Raw genomic sequence first — 15,459 nt, 5'->3', positions numbered from 1 at the left:
TCCTCGTGAGCGTTCCGACTTTCCTGTCGGACGAGCGGCCTAACCGACTTGCGGCCGTTTGAGTAATGTTATGTAACTTACTCTTTGTTCCTTCATACTGACGTGCTTCATACAATACTGTTCCGACATATCTGCAACGCCATCAGAGCATCGCGTTGAAGACGGCTTGTGTGTCCTTGCGTGTACGAACTTTCCGAACGGACTTGATTACCTTATTTGGCAAGCTTCGATTTTTCGACGTGCTGCACCAGTTGCGACTGCCTGTCGAGCGAGCAGGGATGGCGTAAAGCTGGCGTATGACCAGCTATATTTACCCCAGTTTCCTTCGTTTTTGCGTATTCTGTAAGAGCACAAAGAATCGAGCATATCACGGACTTATCATGGATTTCGCCTACGAGTTACCTGCCTGCATACAATATGCTACTTGCGGCTTGCATTTTACGTAGTTCGGACACGTTTCTCACTCTATACGGGTGCATACAGTTATATCTCATTGGCAGGTGCCGCAGGCGGCACATCATATACACTGCATAAACCAAATATCGCATGTTGTAGACAGACAAGAAACAACCTCGTCGGGACCCCTGCGACGGACCTCGTCCACGCTCCAACAGAGAGAGGACGAGGTTGTTGATTGTTGATTGTTTACCGCTTGGAATGGACAGCGCGCCCGCCTCCGAGCGCGGCAACAGCGCCGGCCCACCCTCGGTTCCTCGAGATTTGGTTTGCTCCAGTTTCGCACCGCACGACCGGCGGCGCGTGCCGGCGCCCTCCGACGATCAAGATGGGAGTCGGCCCCCTTTCAAAGCACGGACGGCCAGCACGCGTCCATATAGTTAGCTGCGCACGCGCATTTCGAAGCAGCAGCCCCGGCTTCGCTCCGCGGCATTTCCCGAGCGGGCCGATATAGACACACGCCGCTGCTCCCGCCATGGTCACGAGCGCGTGACCGTATCGTGGCTTGCCCGCGATCGATGCGTCGTCCACTCGGGACGGGCGGCGAAATGACGAGCGGAACACGAACGCGTGCGTAGCCGAAGATAATGAAAGTCAAGGCTTTGACGAAAGCTCGTCTCGACGGCATTATTGGTAGTCAAGCGCAAAATTGATGTATATCGCGAACGTGTATGTGCTCGTTATGTTTGCCTACCTCGTCGGAGCTGGGCTTGTCTCCCGGTAAACTGGGTTCATCCAACAGTGTGTGTAATCAAATGTTACGGGAACGTGTATGGAGCAGCATGCTAAATCCTGTCGCTATAGGTTAACTTCTCCATATTATCATTACACACTCTCTCTCTCTGTGAATGTGCAGATATGAGATTTTTTTTTTTTTCTGTTTTGCCGCTGTAAAATGTTATACTCGCACAGATCTCAACTAGTCTTGGGCTGGGATCGAGATGCATTTGATACAACTTTGCATACATAAAGCGTCCCTCGAATGGAATATTCTATTCTTTCGTTGCAAAACGTATCTTAGTGGCCCGATCTAACCCCACTGCATGTGCGACGTGTGTACTCGCAAGGGTCATAATGAGGTTTGCAACGCTGGCCATCAGAGTGGCCCTCGATGCTCTCGCATCGCAGTCGCTCAGCTGTAGTATGGTATGGTATTCCTTATGCGATGGCGCACACCCACTGTGGGAGATTGGCCAAGATTTGGATGAAATTAGGCAAGTAGGCGACATAACTTCTTTGCCTTTTTCTCCGTGTTTGGCGTCGGTGTCTCGCCGCGTAGCCGTGACGTGGAGAGTGAAAGCACAAAGACCAGCTGTGACGTTAGTGGAGAGGACTTTGGAGAGAACGCACTCGCGTAGAAACACTGGTTTATGCGTCCCAAATCGTGTTCGTATAGCGGATAATGCAAGGGGTATCTATATAGCGCACGCTAGATGTCGAGCGTCAGGTTTCGTAATTCTCACTAGATGCACCCGTATATTTGCACCTCGCCGCGAAGCCAACGATCGAGCGTGCCACGAGAACCGTCGAAAATCTTAGCGCCCACCGATTCTCGCAGGGCGTGGGGTCAGCGCAAATTTCTCTTTCCCCCATTTTCTTGCGCGTTTAGAGTCAAGCCTTCTTGAATCAGCACTAGGTGAATTTGACTGCTGGCGAGCGTTTCTTCCAAACATGACTAAATTGTCCCATCGCTTAAGGCCACGAGACAGCTCAGCTATTCACAGAAAGGTGAGACGGTTCCCGTGGCCTCAAGAGTTGGTTTCGAGCATGTGTGGCTCTTCTTTGCGGTGTAACATCACACTTCGTTGCGATAGCAATCATATGGTCCCTCCAGGCGAACTTCCACCGCCGTCGCCGTGACGTTCCGTATAAAATCCAAGTGCGGTAAGATCGCGGCTGCGCCCCGTATTCTGTAGGTGCGAGGGAAAGCAGGCGAGGATGAGCAGGGAAGGGAGGTGGCTTGGTGCGTGTAGGTGCGCGGCGTCTCCTCGTCAAGTCCGGCCGCGACGGCGCGCGCCGTATCTTGCAAGTTACAGGCAACCCGATGCGGCTGATGGCTTCGTGTGCGCTGTGTTCTCGCGCGCCAAGTTCGCGTTTCAGCGCGAGGCAGCAAGAAGCTGCATTCGCTCGCCGCTGCTGCCGTTCTTCGTGACGCCAGCGTTGCAATCTGACAGCGAGTATCCGCGGTCATCGAGTGTGGTCTGTTCATGTATGTCCGAACGCGCGTAACACCATGCTTGTTAATTAGTATTAGACGACTGTTTACTGTAATTTACACGGCCGATAAGACTGCAAACCTTGCTTCGTGTAGTCGTCCAATGCTTTGTTATCGTTATTAAGAATTCGCCGTTAGGGCGAAATTTCTACTTTTCTTTTGATGAGACAACGCGAACGTTTTCGCAATCTGCCCTCAGCAATATGCGACCTTGTAAGAGCGGACCACAATAGAAACTGAAGCACGATAGCGTGTATACACTGGCCCCAATGAGACCATATGCAGTTCACATTATGGCTTAGTGGTTGGCGCGAACTTTTTTATCTCCTCGTATGTTCATCGAAGTCAAAACCAACGCTGTATCATTGCCCTCCAACCCCCCCCCCCCCGCTTCCTTGCTCCAAATACCCCATCCTGTCTACCTACAGACCTAATTGCGCGATATCAATGTACACTATCCCGTTCTCGGCAGACCTCGGCTACCGGTGCCAGGATGTTCGCGTATACCCGCAAGCTAATTAAAAGCCGGAGGCGCTTTATGCAGTAGAGTATGCACCTGCCAGAGAAAGTTACAGCTGGAGAATTCATTAGACTCGGCGTGTTCTTTGTGGCAACGCACGGCCATATCCTCTTTCACACTTCCTGTCACCACAATGCCCGTGAAAAAGAAAAGAAAGTCACTGGACCGAGCGTGATGGCAGGCTACCGAGCTGACATCAAATAACGAGCAAAGAGGCAACAACACTTTTCTGGGCAACTATATGCTAGGGAGGCTGTCACATTAGATATTCGTTCGGCCACGCGTAAGGTTCCTTCAACGAGTAAGTGCTATTTTCGACTCTTCATGTTTCTGAGTTAAATGAAGGTCCGGGACCTCGAAATCCTAGAAGAAATTGTGGAAAGACTCAGAGTACCCTAAATAGTTTGATACATTTTGTACAGCCAGTTTCGGTATCGTTTCCAAGAAGGTGACTGTGTCGCGACGTCATGACAGATGGGATAAGATGGGTCACGTGGGAGAATGAACGAACTGTATTCTGAGGCTTTACGTGCTAAAAAGCCACGATTTAATTATGAGGCACGCTGTAGCGAGGGCCTCCAGATTAACTTTGACCACCAAGGGATCTTTAATGTGCCACCGATGCTCGGGATACGGACGTTTTCGCATTTCGCCCCCAACGAAATGCGCCTGCCGCGGCCGAGGTTTGATCTCGCGACCTCGTGCTTAGCAACGCAACACCATAGCCGCTAAGCCACCGTGGCGGGTGAAAGAATGTACATCGCGACGTTTTGACACGCAGTCCAGCTGGCTGGCAAATAATAAGTGCACACTGGCGACGATGGTGTCATGCTGTGCCAGAGACCACTGGCTCTCATCCGGGAACTCTCATCCGGGAACTCTCATCCGGGAACTCTCATCCGGGAACTCTCATCCGGGAACTCTCATCCGGGAACTCTCATCCGGGAACTCTCATCCGGGAACTCTCATCCGGGAACTCTCATCCGGGAACTCTCATCCGGGAACTCTCATCCGGGAACTCTCATCCGGGAACTCTCATCCAAGCTTCGCGCGCGACTGCGTACAAAGACGCGTCTACTGAACTCGTCAGCTGGCCATACACTTAGCCTTCCAGAAACGAAGGGGAGTATGGACCGGTATTCGAGGCTGGGATTCGAACCCGCGACCTGCTCGGAGCCAGGGGCGACGTGGCGAATATGCGCCCCTATATTTGTACCGCGAGCACATACGGGGCGCGCCACCGATGCGTTGCCAGAGGCGAGCGCACGGCCAGCGCCACGGGGCAGCCGACCTTGATCGCCGGCCGCCCTCTCCCGCCGACGAGCGGCCGAAGCCGACGAGTCCGGCAGACAGCGGGCGCGCCTCTGAGCACGGCGGGACCGCGGAGCCTGCATTTACAAAGCCGTCCCCTCGTTCGTCACGCCAAGCCAGCTCGTTTCTGCTTAACGCCTTCCTCTTTCTCACCCTTTTCCTCCTCTTCGCGCCGTTCTGCACAGTGCGTGCAGTGTAGTCAAAGCGCCGGCGTGCGTGACGCAGTTGAGACGAAAATAAACAGCGCTGACCTCTGCAAAATGAACGGCCTAGGTGTCCCCCCCTGCACGGATGAGGACGGCGTGTCGCCTTTCGCGCAACGATCGTCGGGGTGTGCTTAGCCTCGCGACTCGCCACGAAGAGGCGACGAGAATAGCATGCGTGCCTCACTCAGCAGTAAATTTTAGCGAGACAGCTTTCAGGCACAAACTGTACATATTTTCGTTGGAAGTATGCGCTCAAGAGCAGCTCGCACTTTTATTTTTCTTCTTTTGAGAAGTCGCAAACCTGTTGCATACGCTTCTCGCACGTAAAATGAAACCTTTGTAAGTAGTTGGGAAACACTAAGAGAACCTATTTTGATATTAAATTAGGTTAGTCCCGAAATGCCAAACATGGCGCCGTCGACATTGTCGTGACGTCATGGAACAGAGAAATCTATATGGCTAGGTTGGATGACGTTGTTAATAATAATAATAATAATAATAATAATAATAATAATAATAATAATAATAATAATAATAATAATAATAATAATAATAAAAAAAAGTGGCGTTTCTTCTGCATTCCCGCACTTACGTAGTCGCAGCGCGCGCCCCCGTCATGACGCGTCCATTCCCTGTATACTGTAACCAGTTCGCAGAAATCGGTATTATAGTCAATTAGTTAAGGCACTGGGACAACTTCCAATATTTTTTGTAGGGCTTCGTTTAGGCCTCCATTCAATGAAAAAGAAATATGGAAAGCGTGGTGCCAGCAAATCCATAAAGGTGTTATAATAAGCTTCCATAAGAAGTGTCAGGAGACACCTACGGCCCCACATTATTGCGAGAGCAATTATACGGACACTTCAAGCGAATTTTTGCCGTCGTCGTGAGGTTCTGTATATAGTTCTGTATATGTATGCTATATGCCATGCTACAAAACATGCGATATGTGCAGGTGATATTGCCACATCACTCCATCAACAAAGTTGCTTTTGCCAGGTCTTGCATTCTTGACAAAACTATTCCTCCAAATTTTGAGAACGGCGGTCCGCGCACAAATGCCGTGAAACAAAACACCGACAGCGAATGCCTTTGATGTTAAATCTTTTCAGACTTAAATACTAAAAGTACGAAACAATAACGGAGCCCAAACCTGAAAATTACGTAATTTTATTGGCACGGCTGTGGATACGTACGGAATGGGCCCAGGAAAAAGCTTTGAAACATACCCGAGATCGAAAAGCAGTGGTAAAGACGCAAAGACGTTGGCTTTAATTAATACACATGAATAATATTGTCCGATGAGAGGATTCAAACAGAGAACCCCTAGCACAATGGCTCGTTTTTACTTCGTCAGCTTACGTTTACTTCAATTCACACTGCCACTGCAGCTACGAGTCTTCCACTTCGTGTAATATTCTAACACGTTGCAATCGCATTAATCGCTTCACCCTTACGGCGAAACTGTGATATTATATCGAACATCAGTCACTCATTCACTAAGTCAGTTCAGTCATTCAGGAAGAGGAAGCGCGAAAGCCATCGACGCGGAAAACGAAGTCATTGGAAGGAATTGCCGGAAGGATGGTCGAAAAGATGTGGCGGTGTGATGAAGACGTCCGAGCGGGGAACAATGTGACCTCTGCCAACTGCTGCAGTTCCTTCTCGATGCGAGCCGTAGGCTTTTCTTTTCTGTCTCTCTATCTTTTCATTCGTTGTGCCTCACCGCAGATTCTCGAAACTAAAACAAACAATAACAAAAGAACGTTCAAGCCGCAGTGTGAGGGAGACGAAGCTATAGAGAAAAAAGGAAAAAGAAGCCGGGTGCCACTCGGACACGTGAAGAGCTGCATACGAAGTGCGCGAAAATGACGATGAGGAAGGAAACATCGAAGAAAGTCGCACCGGTGAAAGCCAAGGTGGTGCACGAAGGAGGGAGACGTCGTCGTCCGGGTCGAGAACGTACGTCACGGGGCCAGACGGAAGAGCGCGTACGAGACCCAGGACGGGACGCACAAAAGACGTGGAAGTGATGCTTCGCAGAACTGCGCAATGCGCCTCCAGCGAAAGCCGGATACCGCGAGGGAAGCTGACGATAGCCAATGTCGTGTATACGGACGAGTATAGAGGACGTCGTCATGGAATACAGGCTTTGGCGGTGCGAAAGAACGATCACATCAAATAATGGGGGGGGGGGGGGAGGGAGGGTCCAGTGCCACGGCAACACACGAATAGCGAGCAGACCGGTAGTAGGGTTTCGGAGGATTGATTTTGGCCGCCCTCGGCTCATTAACGAGCGCCGAAATCTAAGTATACACGAGCGGATTTATTACGCTTCTTTTTTTTTTGGACTCCACAGATATGCGCCCGCCATGCGCGGAAGTCGAACCCCAGAGCTCGTGCTGAGCAGCAGATAATCCTAGCCACTGAGTTACCGACGCGGCTACGCTTAGCGGTTTCTTAGGACAATTTTTTCTGACGGATTCTTCTAAGGAAATTAATATGCTGGAACTTTCTGTATACGTACACGCTCACTCTCGAAAGTGTACGGACACCTCCCTAAAAAGCAGGCAGTTGTCGCGCCCCTACTAGTGGCAGTTAGCAGGGGACGTATTCTCATGACCCCCGTACAAGATAGTTTTACTTTGTTAGTATTTTCGCGAGATATAGCGCGAATCGGCACTGTAGGAGGTGGGGTCGGGCATGTCAAAAGGGGTAGCTGGCCCATGCCGTCAGGAGAGGCCAGAAGGTCACTACCCCCGCTGGCCGATCGTAGCAGCACTGAACGCGCGCACACGAGTGTCGGGCAAACGCTAGAAATATGCTCCCATTGGCTGACTGACTATGCTCTCGTTGGCGACTCCGATACCGCCCGTAGCTTGCTCCTTTTCTTTGCCGTTTGTCTCCGAACGTAACAGCACAATGGATAGAAGACGCAAGCGGCTGGAACTGGTTACAGGCACAAGAGGCTTTTAAAGAATAGGGCGCGGAGACTAATCCCTGTAGCGACACGGAAGGAGTGCCTCCGAAGAACAGTCGATGGCGCCCACCGCAGCGCGATGCCGTGCGATGTAGATAGGGGCGGGACGTACTGTTTGGCTAGGAAGTGAGAACAGGAGAGATTTGCATCTGTAGAAGGCACACCACTCGTGTACGCGTACGAACAGGAAACAACTATAACGTCGGGCTTATACGAAGAGTGGAGCGGCATTATCGTATAGGCGGCATCAACACCGAGAAGCCGAGGGACGGGCGGGCGAAGTCGACGAAGCATGAAGAGCAGCGAAATGAAACAAGGACACTGCGCCCTGTTTGAAAGATCGCCACAGCCCTTCACGTGTCACTGAGAGTTATAGCACAACGCTTGATCGTTACCGTTGGTAGAGAATATTAAAGATTGCAGTTCCAGACGATTTGGCGTACCGAAATATACCATAAGCGGCATGGCATGTGCGCAAAGCTCAATCTCTGTTCGTGTTTCTCTGAGCTCTTTTTACGATTTCTTTGTGTATGCGTGCGTTTGAGTTCCTTGTGCGTGTGCAATGGCGTGCTTCAACAATGAGTCCCACATTTCTGCAACTAAGTACAGCGCCTGCGTCACCAGTCAGTTTTGCGCGCATAATATCGCAGCGCGGCATGTTAACACGTGCAAAGCTGGCAGCTAGAGGCCCGAAGCGGCGCAACAGGCCTGTAGCGGTAAGGGAAACATTTTAACGACGAAGCTGAAATGGCGAAGAACACCAAATTTAGGGAAAACCATCGTTCATTAAAGAACGCTCCGAGCTCGAAGAGCACGAGAAACTTCCGCTTCTTAAGCACGTCCCGAGAGTGCCTGTCTACAAGCGCGCACGCGCTGAACGAACTGCGCACTCTGCAACCCAAATCCCACCATTACCACCCATAGGGTTCCTTTCTCTCGCATTTGATCGGCCGCCCTCGGCTCGGCGCGCTTCTATATTCCCCGTGCGGCGGGGTCAGGGTTGCCCATTGTCTGGCGCCGACCGGGTCCCGTCGTAACTTGACCGTGCGGAGACACAATGCGCTATACCTGCACGAGATTCTGCGCGCAGACAGGGTATACATACTGCGGCTTTCGGGAAGTGCGACTGTACAGGTGAGTTTAGATAAGGGCGCTGCCCGACTCGCCCGCTGAACGCGGAAGATTACAGGAGCACCAACGCACGCTGTACGTACACGCGAAAGACCGCGAACGAATATGGAGATAAAGAATGAGGGTCATCGAAATAAAGGTCTCCACAGCATACCTGAGCGCACACGCGCAGTACACAGTGGTATACCTTGCTGGTAAAAAACGAAGCGCATGTACGGACGGCAGCCATACTGGAAACCTCGGCAAGTGCAAAATGCAAACAATGAGGCGGCGATGCCGACCTGCGCCGTCGACCTAGATGTACACCACAGCCTCGGCAAGATGGAAAGCAGGTCGCTCGGCTCGGACGTCTCTCAGGGCGCATATCGCTCGTGAAAGCGAGACGCGGCTTAGCTTCTGCGACAAGAGATGCGTCAGAACACAAATTATGCAGGCTGCGTGGGAACTCGGCACAGTTTCGCGCAGACGTTCGCCCTCGCACCTTGTCCCTCCGCTGGGTCCCCAGGAACGGCTTGCACGAACATTTACTAACGAAAATAATAACGAACTTAAGGACCCGTTCCTAAATGTTCCATAGGCAACGCGTAGTCCGCACAAGAACGCGTGCTTAAGTTCGTTATTATTTTGTTATTAAATGTTCGGGCAAGCGGCCCCAGGTCTCCGATATATATGTAAGATATATATCTTACATATAGAGGTCTCAGTTACATATAGGTCTCAGATACATGTTGTAAGAGTTGTGGTCGGGCACGCCAAGAGGCGTAGCTGGCCCATGCCGTCGTCCAACTCATCCACGCTAAGATTGTTGTTGAAGGGGGGAACGCGTTCACATCGAATACGAGGAGTACTGGGTTTATTTAGACTGTCCACATGAAGAGTGGAGAACGTTACGTCTCATCAGCCTAGCGTGACTGAAAGTGAAGCACAGCGAGAAGCCGAAAACGGCTGCTTATCCCGGCTGCATACCCCCGCCCCCTCCCATTGCCACGCATTCATGGCGCAAGGCAAATTGAACAGGCCATCGCGAAAGGTCGTAAATCAGCTCCCGTCTAGTTCACACCGCCTAGTTCCTCTTTCCTCCCTAGATCCCTAGGCCAGGGCAAGTGCCGTCCAACCTTCGTCCAGTCGGAGCGTCCAAAATTGTCGAAGGGCCCGCGTTGAGGGCGAGGGTTCACACACTGACTCCCGCACCTTTGTTCACTGAACACACAGAAAGGAGGGGGTGCTTCGTAGACAAGGGTTCTCATGCTTGACTCAAACGGACGCGTCTTGGTTCCTAGGATGACCCCGCAGTTAGCTGGGGCGTTTGTCAAACCACCGTGGCGGTACGCCGTAGAACACCCTTTTCCGGGAGTTTTCGTGCTCCCATTGGTCCGTGACGGCGACAGTGGACCAGCTAACAACACTCGGTCCGTCAAACGTGTGTCGCCTTGCTGGCAGCGCAGGTCTGTCCTATGGGCGCACATCGTTAGCTTCACGAAGCGACTCATGGCAGTGAGGAGGAGGGGCTAGAAGATCACTACCCCCGTTGCCCGATCGTAACAATGTAGATTCGTTGACTCTTAGCGGCAATACCTTATTAGTATTCAACCTATAGCGTAACATCGTTACTTGTTTTTTTCAAGGGGGAAATGTGACGTGATGTGACGATTAGTATTATTGAACTATTAAATAGCTACATTTTGTGCCATATTGAGACTGGCGTGAATACTTGAATACTAATGAAGTGCTTTCCATAAAGTGGACGACGCTGTAAGTACGTCGAATGTGTCAAGTAATGATTAAGAGAAAAATTGAAACAGAAACGCCGCAAGAAAAAAAAAGGGCAGGCATTTATGACTATTTGCATTTCCTTTTAAGCGATATTATCGCTCTTGCATTTAGTCCATATGAGAAGTCGTTCACTCAAGGACTGTCGGCACCTTATTTCATTTTTGATCTCTACGCCGACTGCGTCGATGCCGAATAAAATGACTCAAAGATGCAGAGCGTCTCACTCATGCCCCCCATTACCACGCATTAATCGCGCAAAGGCAAATTGAGCAGGCCATCGCGAAAGGTCGTAAATCAGCTCCCGTTTAGTTGGCACCTCCGCGTTCCCGCTGCGAAACTGCAGGCAGCACACCGCTGCAGGAACATTACAGCGAACCGTCTGCTGCACGGTGTTCGCGACGCGCCCGTTAATTTCGCAGTCCGCGCAACAAACGCTGCAGGATCGGGCGCCCGCCCCCACGCGTGAATGCTAAACGCAAGAGAACTATAACCGAAGAGATGGTAAAGAAAAAAAAATTTACTCACACGCGGTGTCTGACGCTCACGCGGCGCGGCACAGATTGCTTGAGCGACAATGGCGTATAGTCGCAGGTACAAGCGACTCACATTCCAGCCGCGGAACACCACAAGCACTGGGCCACTGGGTGAGGCGGGCGAATTAGAGTTTTTTTTTTTGGGGGGGGGGGGGGGGTAAGTAAGCTAGATGGAACCGTGCACCGGAGGCGGCGGTATTCGAAAATGCGTCCAACGGCATAAACGACTGAATATATATACAAATGTCGGCCGGTTGCGGAGCGACGCATACGTCAGTATAGTGCTCGATGGTTGGTCACGTGGAGCCAAGAATCAAAGGAGAAGCGGAACGAAACAGCGCAGCGTCTGGTGCGTGCGGCCCGTCGTTATATACACACACCTGCAGTCGTGCAGAGCTATCGCACGCTTACCGGAAAGTGGTAGCACGCGCCCTTGGCTCTGGCAGAGAATGATTCGCCGTCCGCGACGTCACACATACGCAGGGGAGAAAACTTTCGCCGGTTAATACAGGGAGGCCACTGTATATGATCGATCAGCACCACCGCACGCACTCCGTCGGTTTAGGTTTAACTAGTACAGATATAAGTTCCAAGGGGTGCCATTTCGTCCATTATTAATGGCACCAATTTCTGTTTCTTTCGAGCATTCAGAAGCGCTGGCGAGGTAAGAAGAGAAAAGTTTAGTGGAGCCGCCTCGAGTTGCGAAGTGCACGCGCCCAGACAAACAGCTCAAGTGTGTGTGTGTGTGTGTGTGTGTGTGTGTGTGTGTGTGTGTGTGTGTGTGTGTGTGTGTGTGTGTGTGTGTGTGTGTGTGTGTGTGCACACACACACACACACACACACACACACACACACACACACACACACACACACACACACACACAGTCGTCGGACGCAGATGAAGCCGCAACACGACACGATGAGGATTCGCGGTAACGCAACGCAATCGACATCGTCATAAACTGCCGGACCATTTCGCTGCAGCGCGTGGAGCTGTTTTACGGATATGCGCCCTGCAGAAGAGCATGCGCACTGCTCCAGCACGCGCGCGCGAAATCGATGCCAGAGGCAAAAATAACGAACTGCGCGCCTCAGCAATGTTCTATCCCTGCCCCTTTTTTCCTTTTTTTCTCTGTCTCGATGTTATGCCGTCCTGGCACGTAATAACCCGAACCCTTTTTAATGGAGCTTGCACGGCGCGAGCAACGAGCCAGGAGCACATCCATTAACTATATGTACTATACCGTATACGCTGCACCGTTCTAATTCGCCCGTTATATGCAATGCAGCTCCGTCTGCCAGCGCAGCTGTTAACCCATTTCCACAAAGGCGCTCTTTCTCTGTTCCGCGCACCTTTTTTGCGCTTGGCGGCAATTCTGCAGTCGGCTTAACACGAGGCATTTAAAAGTGCGCCAAGCTGGAGCCAAGTTCGCGTTCCGTGACCGACCGTGTAAAGGAATGCGCGCGTTATTCGCGCCTCACAGGCGCGAGCGGCAAGCCGTAAAATATGCCGCGCAGTTGGAGGAACGCAGAATTACTTTATAGCGTTGCTTCAGACGGGAAACAAAAGCGCGAAAAAGAAACGATGCATGTACGGGAACACGCGCATCATATGGAACAGCGCATAATTCACACCGAGAATTCGAGCGTTTTTTTTTTTTTCTTTTTATTCGCTCGCGGTAACTGTTTAGCATTTCCTGGCAGCTGATGCGAGGGCCTACACTTATTATGCGACTTATGCGAGGGCCTACACTGTAAAATAACTTACACCCTTAAAAGTGAATAAGGGTGCAAATGTGTGTAACTCACACCCTTAAAGTGCATGTTATACAAATCACCCCGTAAGGGTGTGAGTTAGATACATTTACACCCTTTCTGACATTTAAGGGTGTAAATTGTTTTACAGATTAAGGTTCACTACATACGGCGAGAAAATATGCGCAGTTGCGCGACAAAAAAAAAAAAAAAGGACTGCGCACGCAAATTGCGGCAGGCCGCCACTGGCGTCACGTGCGCGCATCATCGCCACGTGAAGGCCGCAGATATGGCTGATCATATACAACCGAGATAATACCTATATGCTCCCGCGTGGCCTCGTATAGATCGCGGCGCGCACTCTCCTTGAAGGCGCTCTCCTTGAAGGGACATACCGCTCACGCCGCATCACATCTTGGACACATTATGCTTGCGGATGCGAGGAGAACAGTGACCACTCATTGTGCCATTGTCCTCAATTTCAAGCACAAAGACAATCTTTGTCCAACACATTGAAACAAATTAGATGATCGTCCTCTGAGCGAAAAGACAGTACTGGAGCACCGTCCCCATCGATCATAGGCTGAGAAGGCAGTGAAGGCAATTTTGTGCTGTCTCAGAACGTCTGGTTTGCGCGAGCGGCTTTAACTCAAGTACTGTCCGTACACGTCCATACATGCACCTCTCTCCTTTCTCTTCCCCTTCTTCCCTTCCCTCAGCGTAAGGTAGCCAACCAGGTCCTTGACTAGTTAACATCCCTGCCTTCCTATATACCGACACGCGTACACTTCGGCATGTCGAACCTATAATACGGGCCCGGTGCTCAATCTGGGGATTAATGTGCCCAAACGGCACTGCGAATTATAGGAGGGCCGCCGAAGTGGACGGCTCCGGATTCATTTTGACGTCCTGGAATTCTTTAGCGTGCTTCTAGACACGCAAGTACACGAGCGTTCTACACTTGGGCCTCACCGTGTAGTGCGGCCGCGGCTGCAGGGACTCAAACCCGCGACCTCATTCTCGGCAGCAGAACGGCATATAGCCGTCGAGTCACCGCTGATGTGCAGGGCCGAAAGTATACATCTTGCTTTATGCTAGCTAACACGTCAATACCGCTGACCAACATCGCGAGCGCTAATTTTATGTTTTCTTTATTATTTGAAGCCCCGCCGTAAGGCATAAAAAAACTAGGAAAATATGAAAATATATTAACGGAATCCTGTCCATCAAACTGCTTGCCGCTCTCGGAATGCACGAAGAGCCGCAGACGAACGGAAGTAAAAAAAAAAAATTTATTGCGATAACTGCACGGATATTGCAAGCAAAGCTTCGCCGTCGCCGTGACGTTCTTAACAAAGCCCAAGTGCGAGGAGAATGGCTAGCCAATGATGCGACGAGAAAGGCGACCCAAGATCGCTAGTCGCTTCGTGCGCGCTATCTTACCGCGCGCCTTTACGCAGGTCGCAAGTGCCAGTGCGCAGGTCGCATAATGCGAGTTGCGGATACCGGCACAGTTCGAAGCGGTGAAGCGAGCGGCAGCGCGAAGCGTTTGGGACAAGCGGGAGCGTTTGCTAAGAGCGTTTAGGCTAAAAAATAAATAAAAAAGAATCGATAGCATCAGTAAGGAAGTTTAAACAATCACCACGAACACAAAAACCATCCCAAATGCAGGTCCGCCTGCAAGCAGCCTGCGTCATTGTAAGAACGAGCCAAACGCCGAGTGACATCAGCGCCCGGCAAGAATGCCGTTGTGAAACAATGCGTCCGAGATTGGAAAATACCTGACAACGAGGAAAGTACACTATAAAGGTGCTTTCCGGGAGTAAAATATAAACGCCAGGTATCCGAACGGGCGTCCAACATTCGACACGCGTATCGGGGTCGACAGCGCGCGCCTGTGTTTTTTTTTTTTTTTCGCCTCTCGAACAGCTGCATTGTCCGGATGAATAAAGGGGTCGTTCGTCATCGCGCTGCGCCATTGGTGACACGAGAAAGACGCCGTAAAGTGCGCGCGGAGGAAAAAGTATTACGCAGTGGGTGGGGGATTGAGCATCGTTTGTTTGCCAGGCACCGGATCGACGCATTACGGGACTATACAGCGCATCCGGAACACCCTATACTAGTTGTGCCGATTCCTTATATAACGCCATTAGTCAGAGAGAGAAGGAAACGTCGTTTGCAAGCTTGTCACGCGAGCCACGATGCCATATCAGCGCATTCGGCTGCAGCGCAGAAGGTCGCGGGTTCGGTTCCCGTCTGCGGCAAGCCATACTCCGACGGGGGCGGATTCCAAAAAACAGTCGCGTACCGCGTGTTTGGTGGCACATTTTAAGATAACCCCACGTATCAAAAACAAATCCGCAGCTCTCCAGTCGTCGCTCGTGGACCCCGTGTTCCTTACGGAGGACGCCGACGTCCATCAGTGAGAGATGTTTAGCAATGCCGTGTCGCCCGTATGCCGAAGAGCGCCTCAACACATGTTGTAAATCTTTCCGCTCATCAAAAACCAAGCACGTACAACGCAGATGAGTTTCGAATTTCCAAACGGGCGATTCGGAAACGTAGCGCAACCGAAGCTT

General features: G+C 51.2%; 1 protein-coding gene across 6 annotated transcripts in view; it reads right to left on the bottom strand.

The window, feature by feature from the left end:
* Nucleotides 1-15,459, bottom strand: part of LOC142590412 (rab11 family-interacting protein 4A-like) — a 281,526-nt gene that overhangs the window by 48,799 nt on the left and 217,268 nt on the right. The window lies entirely within an intron of this gene.

The sequence above is a fragment of the Dermacentor variabilis genome, chromosome 8 (genome assembly GCF_050947875.1).
Source record: "Dermacentor variabilis isolate Ectoservices chromosome 8, ASM5094787v1, whole genome shotgun sequence".
Classification (NCBI taxonomy): Eukaryota; Metazoa; Arthropoda; class Arachnida; order Ixodida; family Ixodidae; genus Dermacentor; species Dermacentor variabilis.
Note: the sequence above shows the minus strand (reverse complement) of the source record. Positions and strands in the feature narration are given on the sequence as shown.